The sequence below is a fragment of the Mus musculus genome, chromosome 4 (assembly GCF_000001635.26).
Source record: "Mus musculus strain C57BL/6J chromosome 4, GRCm38.p6 C57BL/6J".
In the NCBI taxonomy this organism is placed as follows: Eukaryota; Metazoa; Chordata; class Mammalia; order Rodentia; family Muridae; genus Mus; species Mus musculus.
In genome coordinates this window covers 36,052,476-36,075,613 of record NC_000070.6, presented here as the reverse complement: position 1 = coordinate 36,075,613, position 23,138 = coordinate 36,052,476, and the positions used below count along the sequence as shown (strand labels likewise).

General features: G+C 35.9%; 1 protein-coding gene across 16 annotated transcripts in view; it reads left to right on the top strand.

The window, feature by feature from the left end:
• Window positions 1-23,138, top strand: part of Lingo2 (leucine rich repeat and Ig domain containing 2) — a 1,254,967-nt gene that overhangs the window by 876,131 nt on the left and 355,698 nt on the right. For all 16 annotated transcript variants that reach the window (XR_001784140.2, XM_017320198.2, XM_030253527.1 and 13 more), the window contains one exon: window positions 18,810-18,972. The gene's annotated coding sequence lies outside the window, so the exon portion shown is untranslated. The remainder of the gene's footprint in view (window positions 1-18,809; window positions 18,973-23,138) is intronic.

Here is a 23,138-nt window from a genome sequence, read left to right as displayed (position 1 = left end):
AGATTCCTCAAATTGAGAATTCTTTGTTTACCTCTGCACCCCATATTTTAATAGGGTTATTTGGTTCTCTGGAGTCTAACTTGATTTCTTTGTATATTTTGGATATTAGCACTATATCGGATGTAGGGTTGTTAAAGATCTTTTCCAAGACTGTAGGTTGCTGTTTTGTACTACTGACAATGTTCTTTGCCTTATAGAAGCTTTTCAATTTTATGAGGTCCCATTTGTCAATGGTTGATCTCAGACCCTGAGCCATTGTTTCTGTTTAGGAAATTTTCTTTTGTGCTGGTATATTTGAAGCTGTTTCCCACTTTTTCCTCTATTAGATTCAGCATAGTTGGTTTTATGTGGAGGTCCTTGATCCACTGAGACTTGAGCTTTGTACAAGAAGATAAAAATGGATCAATTTGCATTCTTCCACATGCAGACCATGAGTTGCACTAGCACCATTTGTTGAAAATGCTGTCTTTTTCCACTCCTTTGACATTTTTGTCAAAGGACAAATGACTATAGGTATGTGCATTTATTTTGGGGCTTTCAATTTCATTCCAGTGATTTACCTGTATGTATCTGTACCAATACCACCATGTGTGTGTGTGTGTGTTTAGACCTTTCTTTACATATATATATATATATATATATATATATATATATATATATATATATATATATATTAGGTATTTTCCTCATTTACATTTCCAATGCTATCCCAAAAGTCCCCCATACCCTCCCCCCCCCACTCCTCTACCTACCCACTCCCACTTTTTGGCCCTGGCATTCCCCTGTACTGAGGCATATAAAGTTTGCAAGTCCAATGGGCCTCTCTTTCCAGTGATGGCCAACTAGGCCATCTTTTGATACATATGCAGCTAGAGTCAAGAGCTCAGGGATACTGGTTAGTTCATAATGTTGTTCCACCTATAGGGTTGCAGATCCCTTTAGCTCCTTGGGTACTTTCTCGAGCTCCTCTATTGAGGGCCCTGTTATCCATCTAATAGCTGACTGTGAGCATCCACTTATGTGTTTGCTACGCCCTGGCGTAGTCTCACAAGAGACAGCTATATCTAAATCACTACTCCTCTGTAGTATACATAATCCACTACATAACAAACTCACAGAGAAAAAAACACATAATCATCTTATTAGATGCTAAAAAAAGCCTTTGACAAAATACAACACCCTTTCATGTTAAAAGTGTTGGAAAGATCAGGAATTCAAGGCACATACCTAAACACAATAAAAGCAGTATATAGTAAACCAATAACCAACATCATATTAAATGTAGGGAAACTTGAAGCAATCCCACTAATATTGGGGACAAGTCAAGGCTGCCTACTCTCTTTTTATTCAATACAGTATTCTAGTTCTAGCCAGAACAACGAGAAACAAAAGGGAGTCAAAGTGATACAAATTAGAAAGGAAGAAGTCAAGGTTTGCAGATGATATTTGCTAACATACATAAGTAACCCTAAAACTTCGACCAGAGAACTCCTATCCTTGGTAAACAAAGTGGCTGGGTATAAAATTAACTCAATTCGGTAGCCTTCCTCTACACAAAGGATAAATGGGCTGTGAAATAAATTAAGGAAAAAAGACCCTTCACAACTGTCACAAATATAATATAAAATATCTTGGTGTGACTCTAACCAAATGAGAGAAAGATCTGTATGACAAGAACTTCAAGTTTCTGAAGAAAGAAATAGAAGACCTCAGAAGATGGAAACATCTCCCATCCTCATGGATCAGCAGGATTAACATAGTAAAAATGGCCATGTTAACAAAATCAATCTACAGATTCAATGCAATCTCCATCAAAATTCCAACTCACTTCTTCACAGAGATAGAAAAAGCAATTCTCAAATTCATGTGGAATTTGAAAAGAAAAGAAAAGAAAAGAAAAGAAAAGAAAAGAAAAGAAAAGAGAAGAAAAGAAAAGAAAAGAAAGGAAAAGAAACCCAGGAGAGTGAGAACTATTCTCAACAATATAAAAACTTCTCTATACTTTTAAATATCTAGTCTCAATAACTACATGCTTAAATACTTAATGTTATTGAAATCTTCTGTTGGGCTGTTATTATACTTATCACACAGAAGAGTGATTTGCTGAGCATTAGACTCTATGTTATTGCCTTTACAAATGTAGTTTTTCCTTTAGTATGCCTTCTCCATGGCATTTTCCTGACACCATAATACCCTATAGTATTATAGTCTCCAGCCCCTTTGTACACTGTTTATTTTTTACCAATGCTTACTAAATACTTAATAAAAATTGTCTACTTAAATTTTCTGGAATTCTGCAAAATGAGGATTACATATTGCCATCTGTATTTATAGGTGAGAAACTTGAGGCTAAGAGAAGCTTTGAAATCGATAATCACAAGGAGAAACGACAAATAGCAGGGTCACTTTAAACTTAGTAAACTCAGACTATCTGACCCAGAATCACATCCTTTACCCACTAAAGATTATATATCTTTTAAAATCATACATCACTATTATAACAAAAGATGAGAGCTGCACAATTTTTAATGGATGTTAATCAAATTCAATAAACAGAGATCAACTAAAAATTGAGATACATACAAATATATCTTCTCTTTATTAATACTTAATACTTGAGTAGTATAATAAAATTTCAGGTGATCCAAATAACTTACACTTCCTGAGAAAAAAAGAGCTAGTCACTTCAAAAACTTCTAGAAGCACAGGGGAAGGTTGAGAAATGCAAAATTGTTCTATGAAGACTCACAGCTCATTGTTTAGAGGACATGTTTTCTCTTTATTCATATTTGATAATGTTGCCATTTATTGGGAACATTTAGCTTATCAGAGTATTCTAACTCCTTGATATCTTCAACATTTTAAGATTTGCTATGTTTTTTACTGAAATTTACAAATTTTTATTTCTATGTAACAATAAAAATTTTATCACTTTAGTCCTGGCCTATATCCCTAACACTACTTAGAGATATTACATTTGTAAGATTATATTTTGTATACACCACTACATATGTCATAGATATTATACAATATATAATTTATATGTATATACATATATGATATATACACATATGCATATATGATATATATATATATATATATCATATATGTGTATATGTGCACAAAGTGACTAGAGAAAACTACCTCATCTTTCTGCTCTTATGTTCCTCAACGCTATAATAAATGCAGGATCTTGAATAGGGGACCTATTCAGTGGTGTCTCACAAAGGAGTTAAGACATGAAATGAAGAATAAGCATCTCTAATGGGATTTCTTGCTCTAAGCTTCAGTATCTCCCTGATTTCTAAATTTTGTTTTGAGTTTCAGACTAGGTAGGAGGATTAAGTGATAGATACCTGTTTTCCTGAACCATGGAGGCAGCTGTAGTATCCAAGTATGTGATTTTTATGCTCTGATTATGTTTCAGGATTTTACAAGACCAAAAATCACTTCTAACTGGTCACTTTGTTTGAAGTTCTCATGTTGTTCACCAGCAGTGTATCCACATTTTAGGTCCTCTTAAACAAGTACCATTCTCAGGCCTGTGCAGAATCCTTTCAATCTGGCTAGCTGTAATATGGATAAGACCTTGGCTTACTATTTGTTTTAACTCCTTATATTCATCCAATTTCAATTTGCATTAAAGAAAAACATTATTATTTGACACCAACTCCATTTAAAAGCTTGTACTTGATGAGGACCTTCTTTCCAAATAGAATTTCAGAAAGAGATGTTTGAAGGTTCTGAAAGCATCCATCACCTCAACTCAACCGTGCATCAGAGGGCAATGTTATAGAGAGTGACAAAGAGTAAGAGATTGCAGTTACTTTCTGCTCTTTCTGTATGACGTCGGGAATTGTAATCATTCTAAAACAAAAGGGACAGAGAATGTGCATCATCAATTGTTTCCAAACTTTAATGATGCCTCTATAATTGAGTCTTATCAAACATTTGTTTCACAGAATTTCATACATTATACTATTGAGTGAATTCTTTTGCAAAATAACAAAAAAATCAAACAACAAACAAACAAACAAACAAACAACAACAACAAACCCTTTTGGGCCTTATGGATCTTTCTCAAAATTGTTAAAGTTTTAAATGTAAAATGTAAATAAGAAACCCAGGGCACCCCCTTCATTAAATATTCTTCTAGCTTGCATTTGCAAAGCATCTTCCTGAAATGATTCAGTTTCCCAGTTTAGTAGCTATGCTTCCAGATATAATTATGTATTAGCCAGGGATCTGCATTTTCTCACTTGTAATTATGTGGTCTCATTAGGAAACTGACTGCGCAATAGGAAATCAGTGATTAAACTTTCATTCGATGTACCTTCTTCATCAGTCCTTAGAACAGGTGTCAGCACGATTCTCTGCTGGTATTTTGCTCAGAACCTGGACTATTACTTTGTATGAAAAAATTGTGATGATTTATTATGTCTGCCTTAGATACTTTATATTTTGTGGGTTTCCATGGCATTTAATGCAATAAATAACTCCCTTTGGGTCACTGAAAACATGAAGGTCAGATTTTTTTGCTTTTCCCTGACACAGCAGAACCCTGATTAAGTATAAAGTCACAAGGTGATTTTGTCTGTTAGGAAAACTCCTATGGGATAACAGTAATGTAAGTGATTATTTCAAGTGGGAGCTGCAACTGGGGCAGCCCATTAGTGAGTCTACCTTGTACTGGAGAGTACTAATGAAATCACATTGGGGTTCTTAGAAGTACAGCAATTGCACTATAATCTTAGGGAAAACCCAAATAATTTTTGATAGCAATTATTTGAAAGTTAACCTAATGACTTTCTAAGTGTCACAAGCTCCTTATTCAAGGTCAAACATTACAATATTATACAGTATTTTTTGTTGTCATTGCAAACCCCAGTCTTATTCAGCAACTATTCAGCTTAAACATTAATTCAGCATTTTCATTCATAGAAATCTCCTTTCGCAAGAGGCCCTTTGGTCTTGCAAACTTCATATGCCTCAGTACAGGGGAACACCAGGGCCGGGAAGTGGGAGTGGGTGGGTAGGGGAGTGGGGGGGGGAGGGTATGGGGAAATTTTGGGATAGCATTGGAAATGTAAATGAAGAAAATACCTAATAAAAAATTAATGTTTGAAAAAAAAGAAATCTCCTTTCGCTTTTAATTTTTTTCATGATTTTTCCTTATTCTACTTCAGTTTCAATCATCTGACCAGAAATCATCTTCCCATTTACTTGGTTGTCTGTATTATTATCCTTTATTGAATATGTTCTAAATTATAAATAAAATTTTAGATACATGCATTATAAAGTTATCAAAATATAGTTCTAAATTTAATAATAAAAATAATTCAGGTGGCCAGTAGATGTATTCACTTTGGAAAGACTACTTTCAAAGTAGAGATCAATCATGTATTCATTAGTATCAAATACAACAAAACTAGTATCTAGGTGAAGAAAGCAGGCATTTGACTGATAACCAAAAGGTCTTCAGTAGAGACCTTATTGCTGCTCTAGAAACCAGTTTAACTTTTCAGCATTTCTAGGAATTCAATTCTAGAAGAGATAGAAATTTCTGTGTCACTCAGAAGATGTCCTAGTTCTCTGACGTACAATTTTTCACCCAGTTTCCTATAATGTTACTTGAGTCTTAGGTGTAGGGGTTGTGTTATAGATATAAGATACTTAAATGAAATTTAAAGTTATATTTAATCTGTCTCATCAAGTTGATTATTAAATTGTAGCCAACATATAATAAGCTGTACATATTTTGTATATTTTTCATTGTTTAGATACACAGATATATACTTCTAGAACCATAGTCAAGATAACGAACAAAGCCACAGCAATCAAGTATTTTCTTGAATTTCTTTAAATTCTTTCTGTTTCACGTGCATGTTCTCAGATAAACACAGAGATACTTCCTGTAACATCACATGGCTGCACTGACATAGATTAAATTGAAGTAGCTATCCTCCTTGGGGGAGGGGACTTCTGGAGATCCTGGCTTCTCTCCTTTGGAATATTTACTTTCTGGGTTACCGTGGTGTGGTGCATTTAACAGTTGAGTTCTTCTTATGACAGTGTAGAATGGTGCTGTGTAGTCAGAACATTGATTTACCCACACACATGTTAAGAACATTTCCTCAGTGTAGAGTGGCCAGAAGTATAGCAGCTATAAGTGTGTTTAAAAATCCACAAATTGTTTTCCAAGTGATTTTATTATTATATAGTTGCATCAATATTTTATAACAATTAAAGCTTCTCCACCTTTGCTAAATCCTAGTTTTATAAGCTTTGTATTCTTTCCTTGATGAAAGTAGAGCTTAGATCTTGCGTTTGTTAGGAAAATTCTCTAAAAACTGAACCACATCGCCAGCTTTTTTTTTTTTTTTTTTTTTTTTTTTTCGTTTTTCGAGACAGGGTTTCTCTGTGTAGCCCTGCATGTCCTGGAACTCACTTTGTAGACCAGGCTGAACTCAAACTCAGAAATCTGCCTGCCTCTGCCTCCCAAGTGCTGGGAGTAAAGGCGTGCGCCACCATGTCCAGCTAGATTTTTATTTTCATTGGATAAAATGCTTGCAGAGTCATACCTTGTGTTAGTTTTGATGAGATTTGTTTGTTTGTTTTCATATATATATTATGTATGTACATATATCTATATGTGTGTATAGGTGTATATAAAATACATATGTGCTTATCTTTTCACCACCTTAACAGTATCTTTCATAACACGAAGTCCTAAATTATCAATATTTTGTAGATTGTGTTTTATCCTATGTTTTCTTCTAGAAGCATTTTGTTTTGGGTCTGTGTGTGTCTCTATGAAATTAATATACTGACATTTACCTCCAAAGTAATATATTAACACATGAGGCCTTAGTGAATGGTTACACCTTAATGTTCAATTTTCATCACTAGACACAGGGTTGGTGGACTTTGGTTCTTGGCTCATTTTTCTACTTTGCGCAATTTTACCAATAGAAACCTAAATAAAACTTAGATTTAGGAGACAAAAAAAACCACAATTATCCTGGCATTCAAATGAGAAAGGAAATGTTGATGGCAAAGACTTCATCCATATATTCATCAGTGTACTTCAGGTAGAAATCTTTCTGAGGTAAAGGCTGCATGCCTTCCAGGCACGCATCATGCTTTGTAGCACCCACAGATGTTCTGCCCTAAGATGCATGCTTCTGTACATGTATGGAGTCAGTTGGCAGTTTGTCAGCATTCTCCTCCCCTCCTGCTGAGATGGCATCTCTACTGCCCTCACTGTGCTGCATGCTGCAAGATACCTCACCCACGAAGAACTCCTTGCTGATTTTCCTGTCTCTACCTCCCATTTCACCACAGGTGTGTGGGCAGTATAACCATGTGCCACTTTATCTAGCTTGTTGCATTGGTTCCAGAGATTGAAATGAGGTTGTCTGCCTTTCGATGCAGGCCTCTTACCTGCTGAGCCATCTCCATCATTCAAAATTGTCTTTTGAAGGAAATATTTCAGACCAAGTGGTAGATAGTGGCTGGGTGTATATTCCACAAAGTCATAAATGTCTGTTTTTAACCAGTGTTGGCATTTCATTGTATGGGCTTAAAATCTTTTGTTTATCTGTTTCTGTGAAAGCACGGCTTTATAGATGGGGCACAATGTTGTTTTTCAACCATTTCTGAATTTCTTTAACTCCCTTCTATAAGTCTTGTGACCAATAAACTTAATTTGTTGTGTAGTTTTCATTTCAGCGATATATTTTTATAATAGATGCTGATTCAAAAGGACTATTTATGTGCATGTTACTGCTTTGATTTTGATCTACATGTGTCAGTATTCCACCCTCTTACTCTCACTTCAGGGGAGATCTAAAAGTCAAGATTTCTAAACTCATCCTGCTTTGGTTTTTCTTGGCCTTCTATAGCTATTGCATTATCAAAAACATATTTACCATCAAATTCACAGATTTCATTAAATTCAGACTAATGAGATTATTTACTTTCTTTTATACCTTTCTTTGTAGTGTTAGTTTTTGTTATAGAAGTGTTTGAAGTTGTGTTATTGGTGGTAGATCTCTTCAGAACCCAGAGTTACTTTCCAAGTCTCCTAACTATGAAAATGAAAGAACTCATTTTCTTTCCCTGTGGGACACATGAGGGCTATGTCTTCAAGCTAACAAGAGGGGAGTTCTTTGAAGTTTAGCTTTCTGTCATAGATTTACCTGATCAGGCCAGACTTACCCAAGACCTCCTTTCTCTTTCTCACAGCTGGGTATCAATTCATGTGTAACTGTGAAAATAATATTCGACCATGATCCTTGGTCTCTATCCCAATGACAGCATAGAATTCTATAGGATGTGAATAACAAAGGGATAAATTATGGGGCCTGTCTTATATTTCTACTCACTAAATGTATCTTTTGGTGAATTTTCTAGTCATGATTTAGGATGCTATAGTTGTAGTTTTAAATATATTTTGTTACTTTTTTGCTGACATATAGAAAAACCTCAATTATTTGTATATTAGCCTTGAATTGAATAATACCATAACTTTGCTTATTAATTCTATCAGATTCTGTAATTTTGTGTCCATCTAAGATTGTGTTGACTGAAAATGGCATATTTGGTTCTGTTGTATGCTGTAGGATGGCATCCTGGCAACACGTTTGACTTACATTGATCTTATACAGGAGAGATCAAGTCTTGAATCATAATCGTGATGTTGACTGTAACTTGAGGACCTTCACAGGATTGAGAAGAGCCATTTAATTCTTCCTGATTGAAAATATTATCAATACCTGTCAAATTTTATCAAATAGATCAATTGATTTTCAAAGTTAAGCTCCATTTCAACATATTACATCAATCTCTGTGTATGTATGACTGGATTTGACTTGATATTGCGGTGTTCTCTATTTCTCCATTCTTTTTATATATCTAGTCATCTTAGTGAAGGTTTTCATTGAGATGAAAAAAAACAAAAAACAAAAACAAACAAACAAACAAAACATGACCAAAGCAAAGCTTAAAAGGAAAACATTTAATTGTGGCTAACTTAGAGTTTCAGAGGTTTCATCCATTATCATCATAGTGGAAAGCATGGCAGTGTCCACACAGGCATACTGCTGGGAGAGTTAAGAGTTCTACATCTTGATCTGAAGGCATCCAAGAGAGAGAGTCTACTTCACAGGATCCTTTGCAGGAGGCTCTCTTCCATCCTGGTCACAGTTTGAGCACTAGGACTCCACAAAGAACACCCCCAGAGTTACACATTTCCTCCAACAAGACTACACATATTCTAATAAGGACATACCTCCTAATTTCCTCGGGGCCAAGCATTCAAAGACATGAGTCTATGGACACCAAATCTATTCAAACCTCTATACCAATGCTGTTTATTATATACATACATACATACATACATACACACACATAATCTAGAATTATGCTATCTTTTGAAATACAAGCTTAAGTTATACTAAAATACAAAACTAACACTGGCAATCAGAATGAATGTAAAACTTGGTAAACAAGTTTTAAAACTTATTTTGTCTATAAAATTTTAGACCATGAATAACACATTTGGGTTAATAATCATCAAATGGGTAAATAGATTTGGGGAGGAGGAGGAATAACAAAGCTCATTTATAACTGATATATTAATTGTTGCAGAAAATGATGTTTTAAAGGTACATTAAAATAATAAGCTTAATTATTTGTTTTTGCTTTCTCAGTGAAATCTCCTTTATAATGGCATTCCTTTTCTTCCAACTTGTGAAAATTCCCCATTAAGAGGAAGCTACCAAGCCTGCATTATAGAATAGACATCTCATGGGCAACAAATTGTTCTTTACTATTATTTCTTTTGACTGGAAGCCATGAAGAAACTCTTGTATTTATAGCTTATGTTTTGAGAATTTCGGTAGTACATATAATGTGTTTTGATTAAATTTAACTTTAAGTTCTTTCCCTACTTCCCTAACCACTATTTCCTCCCAATTTCTTGGGAATTGGTTCTAATGCTTTATCTTAATTCAGCTCCCAAAAGCCACACTTCCAGATGCCGAGGGTCTCTGCCCCCAGCTGGCTTCAATTGGTAATATAGAATTGCAGTTGGGACTGGGTGGGAGTGTGGGGGAGCACTCTCATAGAAGCAGGGAGAGAGGAGGGGATAAGGGATTTGGGGAAGGGAAACCAAGAAAGGGAATGTATTTGAAATGTAAATAAATAAAATATCAAAAAAAAATTAAAAGGAATGGCAGTTGAGAAGGGATAGTAAGGCAAGACTTCTAGATTGCACAGGCATGTAACCAGGGAGAGAGGGAGAAGAAGATGATAATCTCCATGACTCAGAGGGAGAGAAATCAGACTGAAGAGCTGCAGGAGAGAAAGCATCCAACAGTGCAGGTGGAAAGGGAACGCGACCCTATGATGGGCTTCCCAGATGGTAACAGAGCAGCAAAGATAAAATATAGATTAAGAAGATGGTAAGCCAGGAATGCTGGAATGGAGTATGTGCTAGCTGCAGGGAGTTTTAGACGTGCCCAACCATTGAGCTAGTCAAGGCATATCAAAATTAGCTGGTGTGTGTGTGTGTGTGTGTGTGTGTGTGTGTGTGTGTATGTGTTTCACTTGCAAATTCAGAGCTCTTGGGCAGGTGCAGCATATAAGGGAGCCACTGAGAGCATCAAGTGCTTTAACTAATTTACCACTTAATTTCAAAAGAAAACATTGAGCCCAGTAGTGCTGACTGCATGTGTATGTGTGTGGTCATGCAAGGCAAACTTTCTATGCCTCAGTACAGGGGAATGCCAGGGCCAAGAAGTGGAAGTAGGTGGGTGAGGGAGTGGGTGTGGGAGTATATGGGGGACTTTTGGGATAGCATTGGAAATGTAAATGGAATAAATAACTAATTTAAAAAAAAAGAAGCTAAAAAATGTCTGGGATATATATATATATATATATATATATTAATGTTCAAAATCTGTATTCATCAGGTAAGTGCAAATTAAAACTAATTTGAGATTTCATTTTCCCCATTAAGAAAGGCTAAGATTGAAAAGAGTAACAGCAAATGCTGGTTTGCGTGATGACAGAAAGAACTCTTCTTTACTGTTGGTGTTAGTGGGACCTGGTGCAGCCACAAGGAAAATCCATACGGAGGTTACTTAAGGGGGTAGAGATAAATCTAAAACATGGCATATTTAGACCACGCCTTAAAATAGTTAGGCTTTGGAAACTGGCATGCTTATTTTGTACTTATAAAAATATCTTGAAAACTATTTTTCTTTCAGCTTTTAAAATAATTTTTAAAATAAAGATTAGTAGTTTAAAAACATTTAATAACTGCAAGTGCTTTTAAATGATGGATTAAGGTTATCTGATGTAACAAGTCTGCTTAGTTATGACATGTTTTTTCAGGACCTTTAAAGGCACATATCTATTTCACATAAATTTTCAAAACCATTGTTATAAAATTATCCATAAGGTGCCCATTTCTAGTGGCGTTAAGAAATCCAGTGGTATCTTTTAGATTGAATATTTGTAAATTTTATATCCTGTGTCTGACATGTTTTTAATATTTCTCACAAAAACAACCTAAGGCCTTGTCAATTTTCTCTGTGGCTTCTCTATTGTTTTATCAGTTCTTGATCTCATTGTTTCTCTTTTATTCAGTCTTAATCTAAACATCATTTTCTAGTCTCAAAAACAGAAATCTTGATCCATGACTTCAGATATTTCTATGAAGAAAAATCTTAAAATTGTAAATGTTACCGAAAATACTGATTTAAGTACATCCTACCCCACATTTTGAATGTGAAATGTTTTTGTTTTTTCCCTTTCTCCTCTAGTAGTTAAATACATAGGAAGGAGTGTGTGTGTGTGTGTGTGTGTGTGTGTGCGTGTGCGTGTGCGTGTGCGTGTGCGTGTGTGTGTAGAAAAGGACCCAGATACAGGATCTGAGTCCACCTTGAGTGATATTTACCTGAGCTTCAGGTTTAAAAAAATAAGGACTCAGGCCAGAGCCAGTAGGAACATGTAGTTACACAGTGCTGCTCCATTCTGTTGCAGTTCCAGTCTGACATCAAATTGCTGTCACTACATGAGAGACAATTAGAAAGTAAGCAAGGGTCTTCCTTCTGCCTTTCATTCGCTTGAAGATCACTGGCCTGTACTGCACACCCCATGCCTCTAAAAGGATATCTTTTTTTTTTGTTGTTTGTTTGTTTGCTTGTTTATATTGCATTTTCTTTTTTTAAATCTATGTAATTTTTTAATTATGTATTTATTTCATTTACATTTCCAATGCTATCCCAAAAGTCCCCCACACCCTCCCACACCCACTCCCCCACCCTCCCACTCCCACTCCCCCACCCTCCCACTCCCACTTCTTGGCCCTGGCGTCCCCATGTACTGAGGCATATAAAGTTTGCTCTACCAATGGGCCTCTCTTTCCACTGATGGTGGACTAGGCCATCTTCTGATCATATGCAGTTAGAGACATGAGCTCGGGGGGAGGGGGGGAGGTACTGGTTAGTTCATATTGTTGTTCTACCTATAGGGTTGTAGATTCCCCCCAGCTCCTTGGGTACTTTCTCTAGCTCCTCCATTGCAGGCCCTGTGATCCATCCAATAGCTGACTGTGAGCATCCACTTCTGTGTTTGCTAGGCCCTGGCAGAGTCTCACAAGAGACAGCTATATCTGGGTCCTTTCAGCAAAATCTTGCTAGTGTATGCAATGGTGTCAGCGTTTGGAGGCTGATTATGGGATGGATCCCCGGGTATGGCAGTCTCTAGATGGTCCATCCTTTCGTCGTATCTCTTAAAACATTATTTAGTTATGTTTAGTGGCACAGAGGAAGAGCACAGATTGAAAATAGACCTGGAAAGAAGATACCAGTCAGTTGAGAAAAGCTGGGGCAAGCGAGTCATAGATGCTGCATTTTTAAGGAAATAAAGAGGAACATGTCCTGTTTGAGGTGGAAAGGTTGCACACCATAATGAAATGAGATTTGCACACCTTTGATAAGAGCTGAAAACTTGAAGAATCATCTGTGAGTCTCCAGTGCTGGATTCAGATGTTGATGGAATTGTCCTTGATCTTACTTTGTGTCACTTTAGGATCCCTGCTAAGTTGCAAAATGAAAATGATACTAGGTTAATATTACATGAATATGTGGAGAGATTATTTCATGTTTGTGGCTACTAATAATGCAACTGAATATGCAAAAATGGGCATCAGCAAAATAGCAACATGCTATTTATATTACAGTAAAAGCACTGGTGTTGTCACCATCTATTAAGACCATTTTCTCCTTATGTCTGTATTGGTTTAATTGGAGAGAGTGGTGAGAGAGATCATCTGTTGCTTTCAGCAAATTCTGCTCATTTAAAATGTGTACTTAGAAATACTGGTGTGCTGTTTGTTGGCTTTGGTATCTTTCTAAAATAAAACTACCAACGAACATAGTTCTTTAAAATCAAGCACATTGGAAATCTATAATGTTGAGACACCATGCTGAGCATGCTAGAGACCTCGTACTGGAGAGGTAGGAGCATCTTGCCTTTAGGTATTCACATAGATCCTCCTGTGATCCAAACACCCTCAGATTTGTCACGTCACTTTCTTGAGACTAGGCTCTTCATCTATAGACTGAGCAAGTTGCTCAAATTCAATCTATAAGCTTTTAATTGACAACACAACACTATCAATTAAGGACGTTGGAATTCTGGCTGTAGTTTTTCCAAGGCTGCTTGTCCTGGGGCAAATAACTCAATCATTCTGATCATTGCTTTCTTCAGCAGAAAGTAAGTACAACTCATAGTTTTTGAGCTGATTAAATAGAAAACTATACATGAAAGAGCAGCTAATGCTTTGAAATCTTAGTAATTCTGGTTGGTGTCTGCCTACTAGAGAAGAAAGTATAGTTTCTTTATGTGACTAAATGAAGGGGGAAGAACTAAAAGCAATGTGTTTGTGACTAACAGGAAAGAACCCCTCTGATTTAAAAAATCATTTGCAGAAGTAGCTTTGAAATTTTAGAGGCTGAATAACCCTAAATTTGATTATTGATAATCCAGCTCTTTCCACATTTCCTATGATTATGTTTTTGATGTTTGCTTGGATAAATGAGTTGCTTCCATACAAATATTGCAAAACACACTGAACAGTCATTTAATGAGAGCAGTGAGCTCACAGAATGCTCTCTCCTCTTCTAGTTCTGTTAGCTGCCCAGGGGGGCTATGCAGCCTGCCTCTGTGGGGAAGATGAAACACATGCCCTAGACAATGTTTAAAGAGCAACAAACCTACAAGTACAAATCAATAGCCTATAAAATGAGTGTCTAAGTGCAGAGGGGATCTTTTGGAAAGCTTTCTTCAAAGCAATGCCATAGACTCAAAAGGCTGTAGTGCTGTGGATAAGGAAAGACAAAGAAAAGCACAGTTCAGTTAAAGACCACTTAAGGGTAGACAAAGCCAGAAAAATACAGTGTTTTCGTAGGTGTGGATTTCTTTGTTCAAGTTTTATTTTTGTCTTGTTTAGTTTTAAATTCATACATAATATTATGTTGTCAATAATGTCTTTATACCTTGCTTTCTGTAAACCATAGAACTATTTGGAACATGGGCTAAAACTAATTTAAAATATTTACATCAAGATTACTGAAATTTACAATAAAACAATTCTTTATAATTCATTTTCAAGGAGTATTAATTTCTCACAAACAAAAATTCTATTGAAAAAAAAAGTGTTTTCTGAGCCAGCAATAAGGCTGAGTGGTGAAGGGCCTTTCACCACAAAACCAGCAACCAGGGCTTGATTTCGAGGATGGACAGGATGGTTAAAGAGTACAAACCTTCTCAAGTTATTCTAAAACAACAGATTTGCCCAACTTGCAGTATATAGATGCATTGTAATAGTTCGCTTACTGTTGCTGTAATAGAACTCTAACGAGAACTAACTTGGGGGGAAAAAGGGTCTGTTTAGCTTTTATATTGTGGTGACTTGAACAAGAATGGCCCCCACAGGCTCATATATTTGACTACTCAATCCCACTAGTGAGTAGAACTTTTCAGGAAGGATTAAGAGATGTGACTTTGTTCAAAGAAGTATGTTACTGGGGGCGGACTGAATTAAAAACAAAATATCTTTTCTTGGTATGGTGTCTCACCCTCCACTACTTCATATTTATGTGATTTGGAATAAAATTTTAAGCTCTGGTTTCCTTATTGTGAATTAGTGGTAAAATAGAAGAAGTCTCATCCAGGGCCCAGAATCACTGCCTGGTGCTTATGAATCCAGATATAAAGTTCTAGTTAGTGATCAGTTTTCAGACACTTGACATTTTATAAAGTCAGAAATACACACTGGAATAAAATGGAGCATCTTCAAGAATTGGCACTGGTCAAGCTGGATGGCTACATGTAGAAGAATCCAAATAGACCCATACTTAACAGCCTACACAAAACTCAGATCCAAAGGGATCAAGGACATCAACATAAGGGCAGATACACATAGTCAGACAGGGAGAAAGTGGGGAATAATTTTGTACTCATTGTCAAGGGAAAAGACTTTCAGGACACTGATAACACAGGCACTAAGAACAACTTATAAATGGGAGCTTCATGAAAGGTAAAAAGTTCTGTATGGCAACACACACAGATTTTATAAAGGCCTTTGCTTTATAAAGGCCAAAGAATGAGAATAGATAGATGGAGAGAGAGAGAGAGAGAGAGAGAGAGAGAGTAATAGATAGAAAGAATCAGGCTACAGAATGAGAAGTGGTTTTTTTACCAAGCACACAACCAATAGAGCACTAATAGCTAACGTATAAAAAGAACTAAAAATTGATGCACATCAAAAAACAAATATTCCAATTTTAAAAGGTTCAGATCTTTAAATAGAGACTCTCCAAAGATAAAAACAAGTATCTACTTGCTTATATGTGCATGCTAGCTTTTATGTTTTTGATAAGCAGGCTATAAATCATACACATAAATTAGGTATAGAGTAAGGTATTAACTGCAAGGGAAGGCTCTCCTGAAGAAGGGAAAATAAAATAGACATCTATGGATGGTCTAGATATTGGGACTAGGGAAAATAGAAGATAAGAATTCAGAGTCGGGAAGAGCATGACTGACACACATAACACACATACAAGCTCACAGAGACTATGGGAGCCTGCATAGGGTCTGCCGTGTTTGGAGACAGTTGGGGGTCCCAGCACTGAGAAGGTGGACCCAAGCTCCCACTTCAAATTCAAACTATCTCCAATTAATCACCACCTGCAAAGAGAAAACTAGCTTTCCCCAACAGAGTCTCTTTGGGTATAGAAACCACACTTAGGGACAGGCCCAATGCCCAACAGCAGATGGCCAGCACAAAACTAACTCAGTGCTATTCTTGGAGGTATTCTGTCTCATAATGCTTTGTCTGTGCATTTTTTTTAACTTTATAGATCTGTTGCTTATCTATTATGGTTTTTTAGTTTTGTGATTTTTGGGGGGATTTCTACCTATGTAAATGTGTGTGTGTCTGCATATGTATGTGGTTTGTTTTTGTTTTTGCTTTTTCTTTGAGTCTTTTTTTTCTATTTGTTTGTTTTGTTCTATTCTGGTTTGTTTGTTTGTTTGTTTGTTTTTATATAAAAATATGCCTGTCATTTTATTTTTAAAGAGAAAGAAAGAAAAGGTGTCAACCTGGGTGGGTGGGGAGGTGGTGAAGATGTTGGAGGAGTTACCAGAAGGAAAACTGTGGTCAGAATATATTTCATAAAAAACTATTTTCAATTAAAAATAGAATAAACAAATAGTCGATGAGAAGGAACTACAAAGAACATTCCATACTGAGAATTGATCAATATGTCTTCTGTTTAATGAATGAAATAAATTAACTTTAAAAGCAAATTGTTAATGTTGTATGTACCCTTTTATAACAAAAGGCAGTGCCAACATGTAAGTGTTGGTACTAAGTCACAGATGGCTACTTTCAAAGCAGGTAGCTCTCAGAAATTTCTCACTTCTAATCCATTTTTGAAGCTTGACAATTATGCTTATAAATTCTTTTCTCTTATCTGTCCAACAGTATATGGCTTCTTCAATATCCTGCATCAAGAGACAAAAAAACAAAGATTGGTTTCCGTTATAACTAATTTGATCATGGTTTAAGCATTCTGAAAAACAGATACATAGAAATATTTGGCATGAATAAAAATAATTTGTACCTATAGTTTAACTAATGTTAGTAAGTACCAGAGCTTGGACTGACAGGCTGGATATTTAAAGCTGTGCATGTGCGTGTGCATGCGTGTGCGTGCCTGTGAGTGCTTGTGTGTGCGCGTGTGTGTGTGTGTGTGTGTGTGTGAGAGAGAGAGAGAGAGAGAGAGAGACAGAGAGAGACAGAGAGAGAGAGAGAGAGAGAGAGAGAATCAAATTAAAACACCTGTTTTAAATTACAGAATGTACATTATTATCCATAAACACAACTCTGTTTTCAAAAAGATATTTAGAAATATTGTATTTTAATGAGGTGTGCACTGGACTTTGGGACCTTGTTTTCCTATCTTCCTTGCTGAAATAGAATGGTAGGCTCTCGCCCTGATGAGACTGTGAATGAAGTCTCCACGGAGCCTTCTGAGAATAGTTGAAACTCTAGCTGAAGTAGCATGGGGATCTGCCATATTGTGGCTTGTTAAATTCAGATTTTACACCTGTGTCCATGAGCCTGCAGAATACAATCACTCAAGGGAGTCTCCCCACAGACTTAGCAAGAAAATACAAATGTTTATATACCTTGGATTATTATTTATGTATATTTTATGTATATACATGTATGTATGTGAATGGATAGATAGATAGATAGATAGATAGATAGATAGATAGATAGATAGATAGATAGATAGATAGATAGATATGGTTGTTTTAGTTTTTTAAGGAGTATCTCTTCTTAAAGTTTATTCTGGGAAGACCACCAAATAGCCTTGTCTAGGAGTACCATTCTGCATTCCTACTGAACTCAGTTGTTTGTGTGGCAGGCGTCAGCACAGATAAAGGTAGTGATTGTGCTAATGCATTTTCTCCATCAATAGACGTCAGAAATGTTTGTGAGTTTAAACAATGTATGTATTTAAATGGACTTTAACAATCAGACCATTAAGTGTGTGATTGCTCACACACAGTGATCTGATTACTTTCCTAGGCTCTGGCTAGCCTTTTCTTTCTCTTTACTATTTTGCAATCTGTACCTTGCCATGGATAATAGGGACTGCTGAATTTACAATAGTGCTTTGCATTTGCTACTCAATGATGTGTCTCATACATTTTGTTAGAGAGGTGACCTAATTTTTATAGTAGAAAATGCTGGCTTTGTTGGGGTGTCTGAGCTCACAAAATATATTGTGCTTGGTCCATACCATCATGTGACATCTGTTCTTGTTCCTGGTAAGTTTTCTCTGTGACATCTCATTGACCTTAAGAGTATGTGTAGAGTCAGAAAAATACTCAGAGTACTGGAGGTGGTCTGTTCCATGAATATTTAGAAATATTTAATAATATTAAGGAGTTTTAGGAGTGATAATATTTGTTAGTACTTGTAGTTTGAGTAGGTCAATGAAAGCATGGAGAGAAAGGTATGCACTGTGGTAACACTTCCTGAAAAGCACACAGTACAGCCCTCCAGCTTTGTGTGTCCTAGCATCCTGAGTGGCATTTAGAGTTCCTTACATACTGCATTATGATTCCCTTACTAACTGCGAAGTGAAGGCCTCCTAGTCCTAGGGCATGACTCACCATTTTTCAATTATAATGAAGAAAGGTCTTGTTTGTTGCAGGCATGTTTCAAGCAGTTGGCTGGTGGGACTTTGAGAGATGCTGCCGCCCGTGATGTGGTGGAGTTATCATGATCAACCACTCCGTTCGGATTTCAACCAGTTGCCATGAGCTTTGTCTGATAGACCACAGCAGGAGTTGGATTTTTAAAAAGGAGCAAACCAGGTAAGGTGCGAGGGAGACATCTTCTCATTCATCACTTGTACCAAAGGTTTTGGAATGCTTCTAGGAGCTACTGAATAACGAATAGCTTTGTGGTTGATTTTCTAAGTCCACTGAAGAGGTTGTTGAAGAATGAGACTTCTTTGCTTCACAATGTATAGAGTAATAATTCAGTCTTTTTTTTTTCTTTCAAGTGAAGAGAGGGGATATTTTAAGGTATACATTAAGCAGGCCTGAGGATACTCTAGATTTTAATTTAATGTAATAGCCAAAATTTGCAGGAGATAGAACTCTCCTCTATAAAGAGTTATTATGAATTCTAATGACACCAGCAATTGTACTTTTGAAAGTGTAATAGGGAAAGTGTTGATTTGACATATTCATATTATATAAAACAGAAATATGAATATGAGTTCATAGTATGTAATCTTATAAACATTCTTTATGCTTGCTTCAGTTCAGAAAATTATACCATTATACTTGCTTTTATTTCTTTGACAGTATATATTGTTCTGAATTTTATTCATATAGTATCTAAAACAATGTTGCACAGTCAGACTGGTATTGTTTAAAGAATATATAATAAGAAACTCATTCAAATATTACCTAACTCTTTGTTTCACTCTGAAAAATTCTTATTGCCCAAGATCAGACCTTACATTTCTCATTGACTCTCTTCCACTCAAAAACACATTTTAATTGATCAATTAGTCTACCAAGCCACCAGAAGCTAGGTTCCCTGCCTTTAGGAGAGTCAGCACTTTTCTTTAATGCTTTGGAAAGCAAAGTTTTCTGTAGGCTGAAGTATAAACACAAAAATCATGAGTACAAGTTTTAATGTTCAAACCAATTGGGTGAGGTAAATTTAACATACAACCATTTGAGTTCTTTGAAATTGTTGCAAATTTCTCCTTTTAACTTCTGGGAAAAAAAGTAATGCCACTCATCCAATATTATATATATATATATATATATATATATATATATATATATATATTTCACACACATGTGTGCAAACACACACAAACACACATATACACCTCCCCACACAGAGTCCATTAGAACCTAACATATGCGAATGAAAATTTGACTTCATAATATCTTGCATATTATATGTTACATAATAACATCATAGTCTATATAACCATTTGGATGTTAATTAGGACATCCTAGGTGCTAGCAATCAACAAATTGTAACAAGTCTAACATGAATACTTTCCTAACCACTTATCAAATGATGCTACAGAGCATGAATGTGAAAAGCAATCTCTTATAGATTCAAAACTTGGTTGGAAATTATAAACGTGTGGCAGAAACCTGAATTTGGCAGACTGCGCAGATGAATAGCTTGTTTTTTTTCAAGGCCATGGTGTCATTCACATTTACAAGTTTTATGGATCTGTAATAAATTTAAATGCTAGATTCAGTACTGGAACAAAGATCAATCCAACCACATAACACACTCTTATTCAACCCTTATCGTGTTTTTGTTTGTTTGTTTGTTTGTTTGTTTTTTCTGTTACACTCCAAAACACTGCAAATTTGGTCAGAACTTCGTAATAGTTGTATCTGAGATTCTCAGGATTCTCAGGTTTTTAAGCTTGCTTTTGATGAATACAGAGTAGTATTTATCATAATTGTGTTTATTTTAGTATTTTCAACAAATCTGATTTCATATCAAAACTTCAATGTTGTAAAGAGATTGTAAGGGGGAATAAAATGCCTTGTTTTCAAGAAAAACACTCATGTGACAATCCAATTAGCCATTATCTTGCCACAAAGGTAGAGATCCCTGTTATTTTTGAACTTTACATTCATTTTGTAGGATATTTTGTCTCTGAATTGCTTCAGTCATTGGCTTAGGGAAAAGGTCCAATAAGCAATATGAAACAGCTTCCCTTTCCAAGGTCCTTTGAAGTAAATTTTGTTAGTTACAGCAGAGATAGCACCTTCTTCAATAGTGTGTGAAAATATAGTTTGAAGTTACCCTCTAGAATACATTCTCAGTTAAAATTAACTATTTTTAATGAACAGAAATATATACATTGTACCTTTATGGATCACATTAATTTTCTAATCGTTTATTTTCTGTTATTTGGATGTTAGTTGCCCGATTTTACTGTGACATGGTTTACTATTAAAAAACAAAAATGTCAAGGTTTCTAAGTTCTACTTCTCAAAAGTTTATTTAAAATGTCCATGAAATTTTGCTTGATTTGTTAGCTTAGAAACATTTTATTCTTTCCTAAAGCACTCTTGAAGGAAAGGTTTTTCTAGCTCAGAATTATAGTATTATATGTTTCAACATAGAAGCAATATTAAGCTATAAAGACAGGATATGAAAGGTGAGATTGTTTTCCAAGGCAGTTCTAATAATAGTTTACTCCATGTAACAGGATGTGTAGTCTCCAAGGCAGTTCATGAAACCCACTTGGGTTCCTTCTATATGCAGTGCCTCTATGCTCACGACCTGCAGAGAGGGAAGTGAGGTCTTGCCTGTGTGTTTCTTCCCATTCTGAGGCCTTCTGATACAAAATCTTGAAATTTCATAAAGCAGCAACTCTATCACTACGATTATCACACAAATGTAAATGCTTTCTGATGCCATTCATTTGCTCTCTGAACATCGTTGGATTTTATAACCAATGTACAACAATATGTAGACAGAAAAAAATAATACCATTCTCTTCCCTTCCATCAAGTAAGTACAAACCTGGACAGACAAACCAAAATACATCAAAACATGTGAAAAGCTCACTTTTGACAAAATATGTTAAAATCATTCATCAAAATTTTACTTTGCTATAAATTGAGATGGATTGTTAAGCATAAGAGGTTGGTAAAAAAAATATTTTAAAATGAAAGAGGCATGGTTTCCCTCCAATTAAAAAGGAAGAATTTTTAGGACATAACAAACAGATATGAGAGCACAATATTCTCATTATACAATCTGATAGCCTCAATATGGTGCTAAAATGAACATCATGTCGGAAGAATGGGGCACGTGACCGTGGGGCACAGGATGAGATGGAAGACGACATATAGGTAGTGGCTGAGTTGAAGAACTTTGTATGTACAGGTATAGTAAAATAGAAGCTAATGCCATTAGTATAACCCACCTTAGAGTTTCATCTACATCCTGGCAGAGGGTAGAATGGAGCCATGAGAGGTGTGTGTAGAGAGGTAAAATATACAAAGAATGCTCAGATCCTTCCCTGCAGAAAATGTGTATATAATAGCTGACTGAGTCAGCACAGCCAGCAATATTCCTTGTCTACCCGCAGCTCTCCTATGCTGTCAAACAATAGCTAAACAATTGTGTTGCTGTGAAAATAGACTCCTACGTCTCTACTTTCTAACATGTTTAGGAATAGCTTTAAAATCCTTCACACAAAAGCGGAGCTTTTGACTGTCTTGTTTTCATCACACTCATGGACACAGCTGTACAGGGGCACACAAACTCTGAGTGTGTGCTTGGAATTTAACCTCGGGTCCTCGGCTTGAAATTTATGCTTCAATTAAGATGGGGGCAGCTGCTACCCACTTTACTTTTCCTGTGAGACTTTTATCTCTCAGGCTTTATCCTTCCCTTCATTGTTTTATCATCACATCAATCACTGTGTTTCATTCCTTGGGAGCCCAGCATGCATGGCAGGCACATTTTTATGTCCAGAAAGCAAAGCTACCCTACTTAGCGTGTACTGCTTACTTAAACCTAATTAAGTAATTCTGCTGAAACCATCACATCCTTACTACCACAATGAGCATTTGGTGGAAATAATAGGGAACACATGAAGGTGTAAGGAAAGAAAAATTATGAAAATGCTCAGCCAAAAAAAGGTCACTATTAGTCTATGATTTCTTTACATAATCCTCAGTGAGCCAGGGCACATTACCACCTCCACCAGAGGAACTTCATACCTTGCAACATCACCTTCATTCCAGTTATTTAATTGGAAATTACCATAGCTACAAATCACTTCTCAAGTATACCAGAGTCTGGGTATTTGTGTACTTATTTTTAGATGCATTCTTTGACTGTGGTCTGTGCAAAACCTAGTAGCCTTACTCTAAATATACAGTCAGGGAAATATTGATATTATTCGTTGAAATATAGGTTGTCAAGGCTGACAACCTTAATAGTCTTCCTTAAGACCTAATTCTAAAGC